At 37.5% G+C, this 17653-nt stretch overlaps 1 protein-coding gene across 2 annotated transcripts in view; it reads left to right on the forward strand.

The window, feature by feature from the left end:
• The first annotated feature begins 5 nt into the window (after positions 1-5).
• LOC127966370 (microtubule-associated tumor suppressor candidate 2-like) overlaps positions 6-17653 on the forward strand; it is a 71958-nt gene continuing 54310 nt past the window's right edge. For both annotated transcript variants that reach the window (XM_052567293.1, XM_052567294.1), the window contains exon 1: positions 6-284. The gene's annotated coding sequence lies outside the window, so the exon portion shown is untranslated. The remainder of the gene's footprint in view (positions 285-17653) is intronic.

Raw genomic sequence — 17653 nt, forward strand, 5'->3', positions numbered from 1 at the left:
TAAAAACCCCGTGTATCATTCTTTGTTGCCGCTTGGTGACGGCGTGTCACGCAAGTGTAATGTGATTGCAGTTCACCGCATTGGCCGACAGGGGTCAGCGTTAACAGGTACCACACAGCAACCGCAGCATCCCGGATCAGAGAGAGAGAGAGAGAGAGAGGTGAGCAGTGAGCAGGCGAGATGCTTCGCTCAGAGCGAGCTCGTTCAGTCAGCGGGTCTGCTGTGGGAGAGAGCGGGCGGTGAGCGGGCTGAAGGAGGGCAGACTGAACCTGTGATTCTCAAAGGTGAGTGTTTATACACGGAATTTACGTTACGGACTTTCGTGACTTGTTCTGGAGAAACATATACATGCACGAGTGTTTTGATACGAATAGACCGTCTATTCCGTTCTAGTGCTGTCTTTGCTGTTCAAGGACATTAACTTGGTAAACATAAAAAAGTAATGTGATGGCAGATAAAAGGTTGACTTTTTACACCAACTTTTCAATGTGTATGTGCATTTTGTATTATTTATAGACACGTTTATAAATATTTAAAAATATTATGAAATAACTTAATAGACTAGACAAATGCTGCTGTGATTTTCCATATTGTGATTTCAATGTAGCTCTTCTCAGCTTATAGATAGATAGATAGATAGATAGATAGATAGATAGATAGATAGATAGATTCAGCAGAAAACCTGAATAAATAATCGTTCCATTGATGTATGGTTTATTAGGATATGACAATATTTGGCAGAGATACAGTTATTTGAAAATCTGGAATCTGAGGGTGCAAAAAATAAATAAATATATATAAGCAAATAACCTTTAAAGTTGTCCAAATGAAGTCCTTAGCAATGCATATTACTAATCAAAAATGAGGTTTCGATATACTAGCGGGAGGAAATGTATAAAACCTCTTCATGAAACTAGATCTTTACTTAATATCCTAATGATTTCAGCAAATAAAAAGAAAAATCTATAATTTTGGACCATACAATGTATTGTTGGCTATTGCTACACATACACCTGTGCTACTTAAGACTGGTGTTATGGTCCAGCAGGGTTCGATATATGCTTTCATACGATGAGATAAAGATGTAAACATCCCTCTAAAGTGGTCTAGATCTGGTCTTTGAGAGCTGCTGTCTCTCTGGGATGTATCAGAGGAAGGCAGAGCCTCCGGCACAGCTTAGAACTGATTTACTTAGCCTGGAAATGAACTTGACGATCGGCGCATCCCGGCAACCGCTCCTATAGGAATAAATGTTTTTGCATAATGAAGTTTTACTTACAGAAACCCCTTTGATCCATTTTTATGTGTTTTTATTTTTTTAGTTTATAGACCAGGGTCATGACAAAAATGGAGAAGTAGGGGGGTAGGGAACGTGTGAAGAACCCTGTCAAGGTTACAGCATCACAAAAACACATCTGATAAAAGCTGCAGTCTGTCTCAAGGGGTTGCTAGACGTGTTGATCAGGTGAAGGAGGTTTGAAAGGGGAAATGGGTGTAGAGGTATAATGAGGTATTATAAGAGTCATTCCAATTGTCGATAAGGATTATAAAGCCATTTACCCCGAACCAGAATTGTGATCCACTTGTCAGTCAATGTAGGATGGACAAGAATCCAAGTGAGACTTCTTCCAGTTGTCCGTTGAAATGGGAAACCAGTGATTATTGACATATTAAGCTTCGAGTCTAACCAGCTTGTGAGCGTGACCTGTCTGTTACCTCTGGAAAACGGCTCTGCCGGGATGTTTTTCCTGCCATCAACTTGATTCCATCGCTCTATCTCTACAAATCCTCCGGTAACACAGTAGCACTTCTATTCCTTGCCCTCCAGATGTGGATCACAGATTTAGAGTAGTTCTAGCCTGCTGAGAACATCACACTTTCCACACTTTACCTGTCCTAAATCCCCCGTCCCCTGCAGAGCGCTCTTGTAAAGTGCCCTGTTCTCTGTCTCCTCAGCCTGTCTTCATCTGCCAGCTCTCAGCCTGCTCTGATCTTTCAACTGGATCAGTCTTTTTCCCCCTTCCGCTGCTGTATGGGTTCCAACCATGCTTTTAATTTATTTAGTATGGCCAAACATGCACGGTTTGAGCTCTGCTTTTGTCACGCAAAGTCAGCCAGGAAGGCTAGAATCAAATATCGCTGTAGTGTTGCCGTTTTTCTTGGGATTGATTTCTTAATGTCATCACATGAGATGATAGATGTCCTTGAGAACGGGAGGAAGTGGTGTCTGAAACATTAGCACTTTATTTGTGTTTCCTTCTGCTATCATTGCTAGCATTACTCTCTAGTTCTGTTTTAACAATACTCTATCATCACATGTTGGTTATTAAAATAGCTGTTTATTATCTAGCTGCTTGTTCAGCCGTAGAGCTTAGTGATAACAGCGTCGTAAGACATTGATATTTATTATGAGTCGGGTGGCCAAAATTAAATGTCAATTCAATGTCTAATGTCAATGTTAAATTGACGTCCAATACTGATTTGTTGGTTTTAGTTTATGTATCCAAAATCCAATGTTAAGTCAATGTCAGATTGGAGTAAAATACTTACGTCAACCCAATTTTCATTCTCAACCAAAATGCAATGTCTGTTCAACATGATGTCCAGCGTCAACCTGATGTTATGTTGACGTCATGTGCCTGCTGGGAACACATCCGCCAATGTTTAGCTACTTTGGAATTAACACATTAGTAGAAATATTGGCTTTTATTTCTGTGAATTCCTCAGAAATACTGCTTTGTCAATTCATAATGCACAATTTTTGTAATCAAATTGTCAAAGATGTACTTTAACTGGCAGCGATTGTGAGAATATCTCAACTGCTTTAATTTAATTGCATTAGCTTAATTAGCATTAGCCTATGTCGACATTAACGCTAAATCTTTCTGTAATTTTGGACCTGTTTTGTTTTTGTTCAAATCTTGATGACTTTTCCAGATATGCAATCTGAACAAATAAACAAAAGTCTAATAGTCTAAAAGTCTAAAGTTTTCTGACCATAGAAAATGAACAGGAAAGGCCCTAATACAGAGCAATTTGTAAAAAAAAAAAAGTCAAAATATTGAGAATTCTGCAAAAATGAAGCTTAAAACTCTCAGTGTGGTTTGTAAACCAATTTGGTGCATTGCGTTGCCAACAGCGATACTGACTTTTACGTTCTGTTTATTTGGGAAACGGTGAAAAATGACTCCTACGGAATGCGCTTCCAGACACCACGCTCTCATTTGCATGTGGTGTGTCATTAAGGACTGGAGATGAAATAAAAGAAATGCAAAAGGGAGTGATTTCAAGAGCTTGGGACCTTCTCTGTTTCTCTCTGCAGAATCTCACATAGCCTTTCATCGATAAAACCCTGGCAAGAACTGATGCAGAGAACCGATCTGTAGTCTCCAAAACTGTCCCGATGAGTGGGCAGGACTGGAGAAATTGTAACTTTGAGAGTTAGAATCACTTAAACATTCTAATACACATTAGGGGGACTTGTATATTTAACATTGATAATTATGTAGCATATATAGCATTATGTTTGTTGTCAGTTGACTAGAGTATGTGCTTATGAGTATAATGTATGTTGTGTTTACACAGGTGTTTTGTGTATTATCTATAAATCAAGAGTGCTTTGTTTAAGCCTTTTCATAGATTCAGATTCATGTATCTCATTTCTCATTTTCTAGTCATTTCTCACTGAAGGTATTATCCATTGTCTCTTCCAAAGAAAATTGAGACTTGCCGATAAGTGCCGACTGAAAGCTTCCGGTATTTTCCCAGGGGTGCATCGGTAATGGCAACCCACGGCTCACCTCTCTTCCTCCCTCCACAGTGACCTTGATAGCTCAGTTGCATGTTTTGAGACTAGAACTCACAGATTTTATTTCGCCCACAGAGTCAAACCGTTAACCCAGCCGCTCACTCCTGTTTACTTCCATACAACACGTTCTTGGAGCGCCGCGTGGAGAATGAACTTAGTCAGAGCTGGAAAATCTGTTTTATTATATGAAACAGCAGGTCAGTTCAGGGTTATGGAACATTTTTTTTTACCCCCTGAGGAGCGAGTTACCCCTCGTTCACCTCACAGTAGCACCACCCTATGGTTTCTTACTCTCCAAAGCCCTGAAGTATTTATAAGAATCTCAATCTTTCTCTCTCTCTCTCTCTCTCTCTCTCTCTCTCGCTTTCACACGATTTCACCATCACAGATGGCCTTAAAGGGATGGTTCACCCCAAACTTTTTCATTTATTTTTGGGTTATTATATTCCCACCATCATGTTATTTTGAACCGGTATTATGTTACTTTTAGTAGGACACAAATAAAATAATTTTTAAATAATTGTTATGTCTATTGTGTCTAAGAATGGCAGTTTGTAGCCTAATATTAAATATAAAAAAAAATCTAAATATAAATAAATTTTATATATATATATATATATATATATATATATATATATATATATATATATATATATATATATATATATATATATATATATATATATATATATACATATACATACATACACACACACACACACACACAGACAGACAGACAGACAGACAGAGACAGACACACACACACATAACTGTTTAAGATAAGATTTTATATATATATATATATATATATATATATATATATATAATAAATTTATATTTTTAATTGTGCATGGATGCTTTAAATATATCAAAAGTGACAGTCAAGATATTTTTTTTACTTCAAACAATTGTTTCTTAATATTTTTTATTAATCCAATTAATTATTTTTTACAATTTTAAATTTTTCATTTTTTTTTATTAAATGCTCGTGTTTCTTTCTCTATCTTCTCTAACAAATGAGCTATCATCTTTATATCTCTCTTTATTGTCACCATCTCTTTTCCTTTCTCTCACTGTCTTGTTCTTTCATAGGTTCCTCATCTTCCTCTTCATTAATTACAGCCTCTCTGCCTTTGCGTCTGAATAGGAAGCTGCATCTCTCAGTCTAATTAATCACATGACTGTAAAGCGTCGTTGTCATGGTCCAGACGTCCGCTGAGGTCAGTGCAGTAATGAAAAGCTCACTGACCGCAGACACATTCATCTAAAACCAGTTCTGCTTATACTAAAGCCGTCCATTTGGCAAAGTAATTGGTGTGGAAGGCATTGGATGCAAAAGTGGTGATTTCTGGGAGATTGTGATTGATTGGCTGTAATGGTCTCTGATGATGGTGAATTAGGGGTTAAAGGTGCAAACTGGGAGGTTAAACAGATGTGGATTTCTCTTATTATAGGTGCATTTGATGGCCAGGACATCACATTCCAGTTTTTGTTGTCTACATTCTATTTTTTTTTTGTGTGAAACTGAAGAGAAGATGCGAAAGGACGCAGTGTGTGTGTGTGTGTGTGTATGAGGCGGGGTCACTGCAGTATCCTGTCACTCCTCCCCTTCACGCCGCTTTGTGTGTGTACTCAACCATGCCTTTCTGTTTACATGGCTGACGCGTGATGGAGAGAACGAGAAAGAGTCAAAGAAAGACACTTGCATCATTAAAAGAGGAGAAAGAAACAAAGAGAGGAGAATAAATAATTGACAGAGAGATAGAAAAAAATGGTCAGGATTTTCATATAAAATGGTTGTGAACTTTGTGGCTGAATATACCTAAAGACCGAATTAAAGCAAGGCGGCAAAATGACAGTGGAAGAATCCCAATAAATCTGTGCAGATATTGGCTCAGACCTGCTGCCAACCCCCTTTTCCTTCCCCCGTGACTCTATAGACGCTCTGCAGAATATTTTAACCCTTTCGGGCAATCTGTTTTACATTCCACCTGTGCCGAGGGAGGGATAAGCCTCTTCATATCCCCCTAGGACAGAGTCAGGGACCTTTGTCTAGTGATTACTGTTTCAAATAGCTATGAAAGAAGATACAGAATCTCCTACTTCATTACTGCAAGCATTGTTATTAACAGAACATGTGTATGTGTCTCTCTGAAAATATTATATTTATTAGATTATATTTTTTTTTGCCCAATATGAGGTGTGAAATTAAAATTTTAGCAACATAAGGGAATTTTATATTATTATTATTATTATTATTATTATTATTATTATTTTACAGCATTTATCAATCTTGGCAAATGTTAATGTATAAATATGCTACTTGTTAGTTTTCATAATACATTAACCTATTAGATTTTTATTTTCACAGATTTTAGTATTAATGTCTGTAAAAATTGCTGTTTCTAACTTCCATGAATACATGCTGTAAAAGTATGTTGTTCATTATGAATTCGTTTTTACTATTGCATTAACTAATGTATTAACATATACAAATCGCATATAAAAATATCAGTATATAAAAAATTTAATAAAATGAAATTAATCAGGAACTGCTTGGAAAAAAAGGTCCCGTTCCTTTGACAGTGACATTGTCATATTGCCTGTGAGATCAGATTTCTCTTTACAGAGTCTATATTTTGCACAGGAGTCTTTGTTGCAATGCAGTATGTGATCAGGGGACCTTGACTGACAGGTGTGTGTGTGTGTGTGTGTGTGTGTGTGTGTGTGTGTGTGTGTGTGTGCCGGGAATGAGGACTCGGCATCAGGACAAAGATACAGCGCACATGGCAGAGATGTGCAGATGCAGTAGCCCTGTGCAGGGATAAGAACGCGTGCTCGTGTGTGTTTATGTGCTGAACTCTCTCTATAGGCAGTCTAGACAAAGAGCCAACCCTGTTCACCCCGTGACAGAGAGCGTGAGTGAGTGCATCGCTGCAGTCGGGGAGTAATAAAATGTGTCTGCCTGTCCAGGACAAAGCACCCGAGGAGGTGGCGAGGAGAAGGAGGTAGAGAAAGAGAGGATGTTGGGGGAAGGGTTCCACTCTTTCTTTGTTCCATTTTTCATGAAAACCCCATTGTGTGCAAGGAGACCTGTCCTGTCCTGTCTTGTAGGGAGATTGCAGGAGTAATTACTGTTTCAGCTTTTTTTAGAAGGAGAGGAGAGGGTTGAGGAGGAGAGAGAGTGGGGTTCATTTCAAGCCCCAAGAGGATCAGCACAGTCCAAAATTCTTTCCGCCACCTGCAGTGTATACATGCAACCACAGATTCATAACTGCGAAATGTCTCTTAAAGGAACAGTTCAGCCATTAATTCCTCACTCTTATGTTGTTTTTAAATCTGTAAGACCTTCGTTCATCTTTAGAACACAAATTAAGATATTTTTGATGAAATCCGAGAGTTTTCTGACCCTGCACAGCTGACACATTCACGCCCCAGAAATGTAGTAATGTAGAAATGAAGCTACAGGAATGCTTTTTGTGCTAAGAAAACAATAGATAAAAATGTTATCAAACAATTCTTCTCTTCCGTGTCATCGTCCATCAACATTAATGAGAGTGCTATGACTTCTGTTGAATGTCCCATCTATAATTGGTTCGTAATTTAAAAGTCTTTTTTTTATCTTTTACTAACAAATGTCATTGCTTCTAGAACAAATTGCGACACACAACTAATTGCAACACAAATTTCAGGTCATGTTCAATGTGTTAAAGGAGTAGTTAACCCTAAAATCTACATTTGCTGAAAATATAGTCACCCTCAGTCTATCTAAGATGTAAATGAGTTTGTTTCTTCATTTAAACAAGAGAAATGTAGTATCACATGACTTGCTTATCAAATGGATCCTCAGTGGTCAATGGGTGCCGTCAGAATGGGAGACCAAACAGCTGATAAAAACATCACAATAATCCCCGAGTAAGTCCATCAATATGTCTTGTGAAGTGAAAAGGTGCTTTTTTTAAAGATTTTTTTTCTTATTTTAAATGGATGTTAATTGATGGACTACAGTCTCTTGTGGATTTTTGTGGTGTTGTATCAGTTGTTTGGACTCTCATTCTGTCGACTTCCGTTCACTGCAGAGGATTAATTAATGAGCAAGTAATGTAAAGCTAAATTTCTCCAAATCTGTTCTGATGAAGAAACAAACTTATCTACATCTTGGATGGCCCGAGGGTGAGTACCTTTTCAGTAAGTCTTCATTTTTTCAATATATAATGTGTACAATATGATTGTCCACTGAGAGGCCGTCACTGCTTATTTGAGCATGATGTGTTTGTCAATGCGCTTGTGTGTGTGCATGCGTGAAGTCTCAGGTTAAGTGCCGTTTTCTCACTGTGAGGTGTGGATGGGGTGATAATTGTATGGCTCAGGGTCAGTATGTTTGTTTCTGGTGGTAGTGTGTTTATGTGCTTGTGTGTGCTTGACTTCCTACTCTGTCAAGTGTCAGTCACACCAAGTGTTTGTGTGTGAACCAGCTGCAATGCAATTAAGCACGTGGTGCTGGCGTGATAAGCTACCGTGAGCTTGTGTGTGATGCGCGAGTGACGTCTGAGCGTGTGTGTGTGTGTTTGTGTGTTTTATCAAGCATGCATGCATAATTGGCTTCAGGGTGGAAACATAAACACGCTGTATATTGGTTGCATTTAGAAAACTTTACATGTTATTAAATGTAGTAATATCTCTGTACGTTTGTTTCCATCATTTTAAAGGATTTGTAGCCAGAAATATCTTTGCTTTACATGTAGCCATAGGAAATGTTCAATTTCAAGCTATTTTTATTCGTTTTCTGTTACAGGATGTATGGTGGGATGTAATGGGATAAATTTAGGGAGGTTTCGTAGATATACGGAAGGAAGTCAATGTGTGCTATAAGCTCAATAGCAGTCTGTCAGTCATTTGGCAGCTTTTTAAGTGGGGTCTGTTCACTGTGTCTCACCATGTGTCCTTCGGTTGATTCTGTTCATTGTGATTGCTGATATTGTGTGTTAATTGTGGCCTCTCAGTTTCAAGGGCTTTTCAAGAGCTTTGCAGTAGCTGTGCACTGTTTGTGGTTTCTGCTGTAAAAGCCGCTTAAATCAGCCTGTGTTGGCTTTACCGTGTCTCAAAATCTATCCGAACTGGTTCTTCCATACTAGGGGTGCTCCAATCACGATCGGCCGATCGTTATGCGCATCTCGTCAGTAAAGCCGGTTCTCTAATCAGCGGTTAATTCCATCAGGTGCGTGATTTCACATAGAGCAGCTGTTACTACACGGAGCCGTTGTTAATAGAGAAGATGCGCAAATCCACTTCATTTTCAGCGTTTTTTGGCGCATGTTCTCAGTTAACAACGGCTCTGTGTAGTAACAGCTGCTCTATGTGAAATCACGCACCTGATGGAATTAATTAGAGAACCGGCTTTACTGATGAGACGCGCCTTAACGATCGGCCGATCGTGATCGGAGCACCCCTATTCCATACTAACAAGTTAAAACCAACAAACCAAACCAAATAATATAACATAATTTGATTGTCATAATAATTGCAATGTAAAATGTACAATGGTTTGTATATATTAACTGTACTGTATGTACAACCATTAAAAAGTTTAAGATGTTTTTGAAGGTGACTTCTTATACTCACAAAGGCTAAATGTATTATATACAGCAAAACCAGAAGAAACATTTCTTATTATTATCAACTGAAAATTAGTTGTGCTGCTTAATATTTTTGTGGAAACCATGAACCAGAAGTATGGAGAGATTTAACATTCTGCTAAGAATAAAGGAGTGTAAGAGATTCGATAAGTTCTTAAGAATTGTGATTGACAGGCTTTTATGAACATTCTTCTCCTGAACTTTATTTCAATCACTTTAATACCACATTTACATCAGTACTGTCACAATACAACCACCTAAGATGACATTTAAGACATTTACACCTTGCACGTCACACATCTCGCCAGCCTTTGGTTCATCTGAAATGACAAAGGTGGTAGTTAAGCAGATTTCCTCAGCCCTGTGTTGTTACGGAGGGCGCGGGGGTGTCCCGAGAGGTGTAATGATTCTCCTCTTCTGCATATCTGCTCATTATTCACCTCTCTTCCTCAGTCCGCAGGACCTGTTTATCTTATTTGAGAGTCACAGAGTAATAACTCTGTCTATTTTCCTCCGCATCTCCTGACCTTCTGATAAATGGATCGGAGATTATGCATCTGACAAATGGATTTACATGTGACATAATCAGGATAGATTTGGTGGCAAGGGGTGCAGTAGGCAAATCGCTCATAGCCCTCGGCAGGAGGGATTCATTTAGAAGCCGAAGACGGAAATCTTGTTAGAGACACTGGGAGGGATTGTTTTATTTTTTTATTTATTCTAACACCACATTACGACTGTTCCCCAAATCTGAGCTGCACAAGAAGCTAATGAGGAGTGTGGGGTGTGTTTTGCTCTCTTTTGTGTCAATACCTATGGAGATTTGATTGGACAACATGCTTTCCATCTCTCAAGTTCCACCTGTGCGTTTTGTAGTAGTAAAAAAGAGGAAAAGAAAGTATTAAAGATAGAAATAAAGCAGAATGGGATCGAGCTGTATTCAAATCAGTATTTCCCACATGAGCACCACAGCTCAACGTATCAATAAGCCACTGCACTGGTGTACCAATTAAACAGCCCAAGAGTGGTTTAACGAAACAATAACGACGCTTACCCCGGGAGAATTGGGGCAACACTGAACTGAATGTAGCCCATAGCTTTCTTCCCAGATCGATGAGTCCGCCTAGCCGCACTGCAGGTGCTGAAGCTGCATTTAGCTCTGTTCCCATGACTCCGTCTCTCTCTGACCCCTCTCTGCATCTCCATACTGCACTGCTTTAGCACAAGAAACACTGATATCATACAACTCACAGACCTACTGTAAGCAAATTTACATTTTAGGTGGGAATCTGGGTCATTTAGTGGAAATTCTGCAGGGGTTTCTGCAGTTTTGGGTCACCGTTACACAGTTTTCAGCCTTAGACGCACACCTACCCAGATCGCCCACAGATGGCTCAGTGTGTCTCCCTAAAGTATCATTAGCCAACTATGGATTTACCAACATGTTCATTTTTAAGAGTGGAGAAAACAAACAAACAAACAAACATTTTTTCGACTGTAAAGGAACTTTTGTGCAAGTGAAAGTTTGCATAGATGATAAAGGTCCTTCATTGAACCATCAATGCCAATAAAGAACCTTTATTTTTAAGTGTGTGCTACGTATGTTTATTATCTCGAATTATATAGCAGAAGTTGTAACTCCACCTTTTGCTTGATAACGTCATTAATGACCGTTGTAGAACAAAATAAGTATCGAACGATGGATGTGTGACAAAGCTGCGATGGTTTTGGGAAATAGTTGTAACTAGCTAGTTATTTTTCTAGTGACGCATTGTACTATGGTAGTTAAGCTGCAAGTTACGTATGGTAGTTACATTGTTATACAGAAAACACAGGCTTCAAAAAAAGAAAATATAATTTAGTTTAAGCAAAGTAATCTATTCACAAAATGTATATTCAATTTTGTTTTGTCTGTGAAATGATCATGGACATCCGCCATATTTATATATTTTTGCTATAAAAAATCACCTCGAAATGGCACTTTAAAAATATTATGCTGTATTCTTGAGATAGGCTGTATATTAAAATACATATGCTGTATATTACAAACTAATCGGGCTAGAAGAAGCAAACACTGTTGATTCAGGCACAACAGAATGTGAAAAGATGTCCAGATCTCCTAGATTTTGCACCAATTTCACCCTTACTATCAGTGCAGTCAATCTAGTCAGACTCAGCAGAAAAGTTTTATATGTGAATCATGAACGGAGATATGTATTTTTGCTTTGTGAAGCATTAAATGAGGGTCATACGGCCAGTTCCTATCCCAGAATTGCATTTCCTAACAGCCATATGCCACTCCTCACCCACGGCCTGTCAGCACAGCTTGCCAAATTGTGTCACTTGTGATATAACACAGTCAGAGCATCAGCCAGAACCTAAATTAAACCTAAACATTTATAGTTTTAGTGGCTTTATAAGAATAAGAATGATTGCAATGTTTTATATAGTTTTTTACGTTGAATATAGAAGGACTTTTATTATTTTTAAACCTAAAAGATCCATCAGTCAGCATTATGCAAGCAAAAAAGTTTTGACCTTTGAATGGCCATCAGTGGAGAAAGATGGTGAACTGGGCTAAACTTGAGGAAGCTAACCATGCTAACTAGCAAAATCTTGAGCCCTTGATGTGCACTAACATTTGATAAAGTATGCAGTAATGTTAATAATCAGAAGGCTAACCTGTTTACAAAGTGGTTCTTATATGTGTGGTTTGTGAGCTGTGCTAGTTTTTTGGCAGTCTGTGTGTGTGTGTGTGTGTGTGTGTGTGTAGTGTAGTGTATTTGGTATTTCATTTGGAGAGAGTGGCATTGTGGGTAGACCCAGCAGGGATTGATACTGCAGGTCAGGATTTGGAAATGATCTGCTATTGTTGGCCCAGCAGCTTTCCACCCATGCGAGAATAAGCCTCCCCGTCCCACTCACTGTTCCTGTGGACAAACACTTTTTTTAAGGCAGAGTAATTTGATTTCAGAATCTCAATTCCTTCCTCTCTCAACCTTAATTCAATATCCCGCCCCAAAGTGTGTTTATCCTCTTTTTTATGAGGGCTGTGTGATGAACAGACCTGACTTTCTGCTAAGTGGCTTTCTGATTCTTTCATCCGTTCTCTTTTCTCTCTCTCTCTCTCTCTCTCTCTCTCTCTCTCTCTCTCTCTCTCTCTCTCTTTGTTCTGCACTCTCTCAATCTCGGTCTCTCCTTCATTATTTTAAAGTAGTGTATGCTCATATTTCCAATTGATTCTGAACAAGAATAGTGATACAAGCTTATTAGTCTGCACATTTTTGCTCTGCAGTGCTGTTTATGAGTATTTGTTGTGGGTGAGTTGTCACTGTCATCTGCCATGTTTGTCTGAGACAGATTGAGCGCTCCATGCCGCCGCATTGGTCTCCTCAGAAAATCTTTGTCTCCGAATATTGTTCTTGGTCTGCCGGTCTGCTGCCATACTCAGCCTTTTGCTCTGGAGATGATCATTTACCAAACACCAAACACAGATAAGAGCCCAATGACTGAGTGTTATTTAACACAGGATCAGATTTGGTTTCAAACTGGGCAACAGTTTTGTCAGATAAGCTAATGTCTTCTGTCTTTGTTTGTCAGGGACAGTATAATATGAAAAATTACGCAACCCAATACGTAAAAACACAGTATAAGTCATTGTAATCAGTAATATTGTCCCTACTGGATGCAACATATGCCTCATTTATAATGGGTTTTATTGTTTTTGTCTTGTCGTGCTGGGACACAGGACATCACAGTATGTTAAGGGGCGTAACGTTTCTGTCACAAGCTTAAGGAATTCGGCCAATCACCACGCACTGGATAGCTGGCCAATCAGAGCAGAATGTTATTAAATGGATATCATTTCCAAATGAAGGTATTATTGTTATGGTAGATTTATTTTCTGCAATATATCTACCTATATATGTCTATATACATGGCATACTATAGATAAATTAGATTGTAAACTGTATAAAATTATTATATATTTTATATTATTTTATTTTTAATTTAATATATGTGTATGTATATATATATATATATATATATATATATATATATATGTGTGTGTGTGTGTGCATATATATTTATATATATATATATATATATATATATATATATAATATATATATATATATACGTGTGTGTGTGTGTGTAATGTAATATAATACATTAGATTACATTTCAATTTAATTCCATTGTACTGTTAATTTGTCATGACATCATTTACATGTTAAATCCTCATTTACCTTCTTAACTCATTTCCATATTTGATGGTATTGTCAGTAAATATGCAGCTTATGTTTGTGTCTGCAAATATAGTCGTGTCATACCTGATTTAAAAAGTAATCTGAAAAAAATTCACAGAACTTTCAGAAATAAGTGGGGATTTCAGCACACTCAATAGAGCAACTAAGATACTCATCTTTTACCTTGATGGGATCGTATCGCTTTCTATCTCCTTGACAGAGTTCCATCAGCAGTGAAGATTAAGGTTTAGCCATGCCGCACCTCTCCAGGTGACTCCTCCAGGACAGAATAATCATTCCACACAGATAAATAACCCCAGAATGGGATGTGATGGAGTGGGAATGGATTTGAATCACATAGCTGCTGCAAGCTATTTTCAGTTACAGGCAAAGTACAGCCGAGGAAATTTTGGTGAGCATGCTCCACCTCAAGTGTGTGTCGGTGTGTGTGTGTGTGTCGGTGTGTGTCGGTGTGTGTGTGTTCAGACTGCAGAGCTCCCCAAACTGGCATTAATCACCTGGTTCTATCCCAGCCCCCATATGCGGGGAGTAGACGTTACCTGTTCACTGATTGGCCAGAACTCAGCTTTTGTCTCAGAATAATAATAGAGTGAAATAATGTTGCTTATTTGTATGTTCTGTTGTCCTCTTCACCTGTAAAGTGTTCTTAGAACAGAGAAAAGAAAAATAAATGTTGAGCAGTGACTGGGACACTTGGGCTGTCGCCTCACCTTTATACACACACACACACACACACACACACACACTGAAGAAAGAGTTCTCCAGCAGTCTGTGAGATAGGGTTGTCATGGCAACGGGACTAGACCTGTAGTTTCCCAAGAATTATTTTCATAATGACCGTGTTACTGCATAATCTCATTGTCTGATATTATATCCCCAACATCCTCCATGATGATAATATTCAGCTCAAGGAATTCATTGTTTTCTACTCTTTCTGACAGTAACCCTTAATAAATGTTACTATGGTAACCACCAGAGTTTCCATCAAAATACAATACAGTTTTTGTTTTGTACAGTAAAACCATAATTAATACAGGATCTCACTTAAACGCTGGAAGAAGTCTCTTAAAGGGACAGTTCACCCAAAAATGAAAGCCAACAAAAGAAAATAAGATATTTTGAAAAATGTTGGTACATTTTTGGTTCCCATTAGCTATGTTTCCATCCACCTATTTTTTTGGGCTCTTGTATATAATAATGCTGGATGGAAATGCCAGGATGCGCACAAATTCTAAAATTCTAAAACGTATGCACTCAACTTAGCTGGATAAATTTCTTATACGGTGAGGAAACGTGCATATATTACGATGGAAACACTTTTAATGAATAAATATCTTAATGCGCATCAAAAAAAAAAAAAAACATGTGACTTTGCAACGGGACAGGATAACTGCAACAACCAACGGCCTAATCTCATGGCACCAGGGGCGTAGCGATCTTTTCAGAAGTGAGGGGGACAGAAAAAAAAAAAAAAAAAAAAAAAAAAAAAAATATATATATATATATATATATATATATATATATATATATATATATATATATATATATATATATATAAAACATTTCTGCAATCTATATAGCCTAACAATCAAGTTTTTGAACTGTAAGATATTTTGTTTTTAAAGAAGTCTCTTCTGCTCACCAAGCCTGCATTTATTTGATCCAAAGTACAGCAAAAACAGTAATATTGTGATTATTTATTTTATATTTAAAATAACTTTTTTCCCTATTTGAATATATTTAAAATGTAATTTATTCGTGTGATCAAAGTTGTATTTTCAGCATTTTTACTCCAGAAAAAGTGCGGGGGACGAATTTCCATTATATTAACCTGTTAACTGTCACTGTCACTGTCACGTTTTTTGAAGATAGACATGAATGTGCATGATACAAACCTAAATTTTTATAATTCATGACTGAAAACATTTTGTAACATGATTTTGAGGTACCATTTACATGGTAATGCAATGTCTGATTTTAAAATGGGTTTTGAAGGATGAATTTTGAGATTTTATGTTTTCAAGTGATATATAACTTCTGATGATTTCTAAAATGTGATAGAGAAAAAGGCAACGTGGAAGTCTTTTTTTTAAACAAAGGTCAAAGATCCTTTATTAATGTAGATTTCTGAGGGTGCACTCTTGTCATAAATTCATCTATTACTTTTCCTACATAATTTTTAACAAAAAATATTGGTAAAATGTATATTTGGGAGTCTTAGACCTTTCCAATGATACATAGTTTGTCAAGATTAGATTAAATTTGATTGTAATATAGTATAGTCAACGGTGACATTTAACAGGTTAAAAGTGGGGGGGGGGCATCCCCTGCGTCCCCCGCGTGATCTACGCCCCTGCATGGCACAGCACTTGAAATGCTAGTTTTGTCATTCTAAAATTCTTATGTAAAGTCTCATCAAGGGAAGTCGTGGCCTAATGGTTAGAGGGTTGGACTCCCAATCGAAGGGTTGTGAGTTCTAGTCTGGGGCCGGACGGAATTGTGGGTGGGGGTAGTGCATGAACAGCTCTCTCTCCACCTTCAATACCACGACTTAGGTGCCCTTGAGCAAGGCATTGAACCCCCAACTGCTCCCCGGGCGCAGCAGCATAAATGGCTGCCCACTGCTCCGGGTGTGTGTTCACTGCTCTGTGTGTGTGCAGTTTGGATGGGTTAAATGCAGAGCACAAATTCTGAGTATGGGTCACCATACTTGGCTGAATGTCACTTCACTAATTCACTCACTAATCAAAGTGCTTCGTTATAACTCCTAGAACTGAGTTCCCAAACAGCAGCCACAAGATGATGTGACCATTTCATGTGCTCTGAAGCTCGTTATTTATTGTATACAAAAATTATTATATACATTGCCTTCTCCTACTGTAGAAAATTAATTAATTAATATTCAAAATTTCCAAAGTTTAATTCGTAACTCTGGATGGAAGCATAGCTATTGACTTCCATTGTGTTAATATTGTATTGTATTTATATTCCATTTATGTTCCAGCCTGGTTGCCAACATTTTTCAAAATATCTTCTTTTGTGCTCAACAGAAGAAAGTAATATGGGTTTGAAATGAAACATTTTTTTATTTTTCTGTGAACCTTTATCTATTAAGAGACTATGATTTTTTTTTTGTTGAAAACTATGGTTACCATAATTTTATTTATTTAAAATTAGGTTGTTGTATTCTTGTTAATTATAATATTTTTGTCAAGTAATTTGACTGTCTTCTAAAATATTATTTTTTTCCTAGTAACTTTCCACTGCATCTCATAACCTTCCTGCAAATAAACAACCATGTCTCCTTTATGAGGGCAGAGCCCATGGGATTAACACGTGCAAATTAAGAATACACAAAGTGTGTACATATAAAGCACACTCATATTATGCACAGTAGTAACACCACCACCACCAAGTCCAATCCTGTGTTTGTGACTGATAGCCTGTTATAATCACTTTATATTGAGGCTGGATGGTGTCATCAATCACTTGTGTTGTTAATGTGTTGATATTATTCCCCATGTTGCTTTTGCCTGCAGCTGTCTCCATCCTGTCCCTGACCTGTAAGACCGAGAAAACTTGGTGTTAACAATAAATATATAAAGAATAAGAATATAAATAAAAATTGATTCTCACACAAAGCTGTCATATAACTTTATAGTTTATGATATAGTTTACTGCATACATGAGTCATATGAATTGCTTTTATGGTGTTTTTGGAACTTGACAGCCACTCATAACTATATGGAAAAGAGCAGCATGAACATTCTTCAAAATATCTCCTTTTGTGTTCCTTGAAAGAAAGGAATGATTTAAAAACTATATTTTATACTAGTGAACAAATGATGAAAGAATCTTCAGTTTGGGTGAACCTTCCCCTTTGGTTCCTTTCAAAATGAAATGCGTGTAAATGTGAGCGTGTATTAGCTAAGCTTTAA

This window comes from Carassius gibelio, chromosome B10, assembly GCF_023724105.1.
Source record: "Carassius gibelio isolate Cgi1373 ecotype wild population from Czech Republic chromosome B10, carGib1.2-hapl.c, whole genome shotgun sequence".
NCBI lineage: Eukaryota > Metazoa > Chordata > Actinopteri > Cypriniformes > Cyprinidae > Carassius > Carassius gibelio.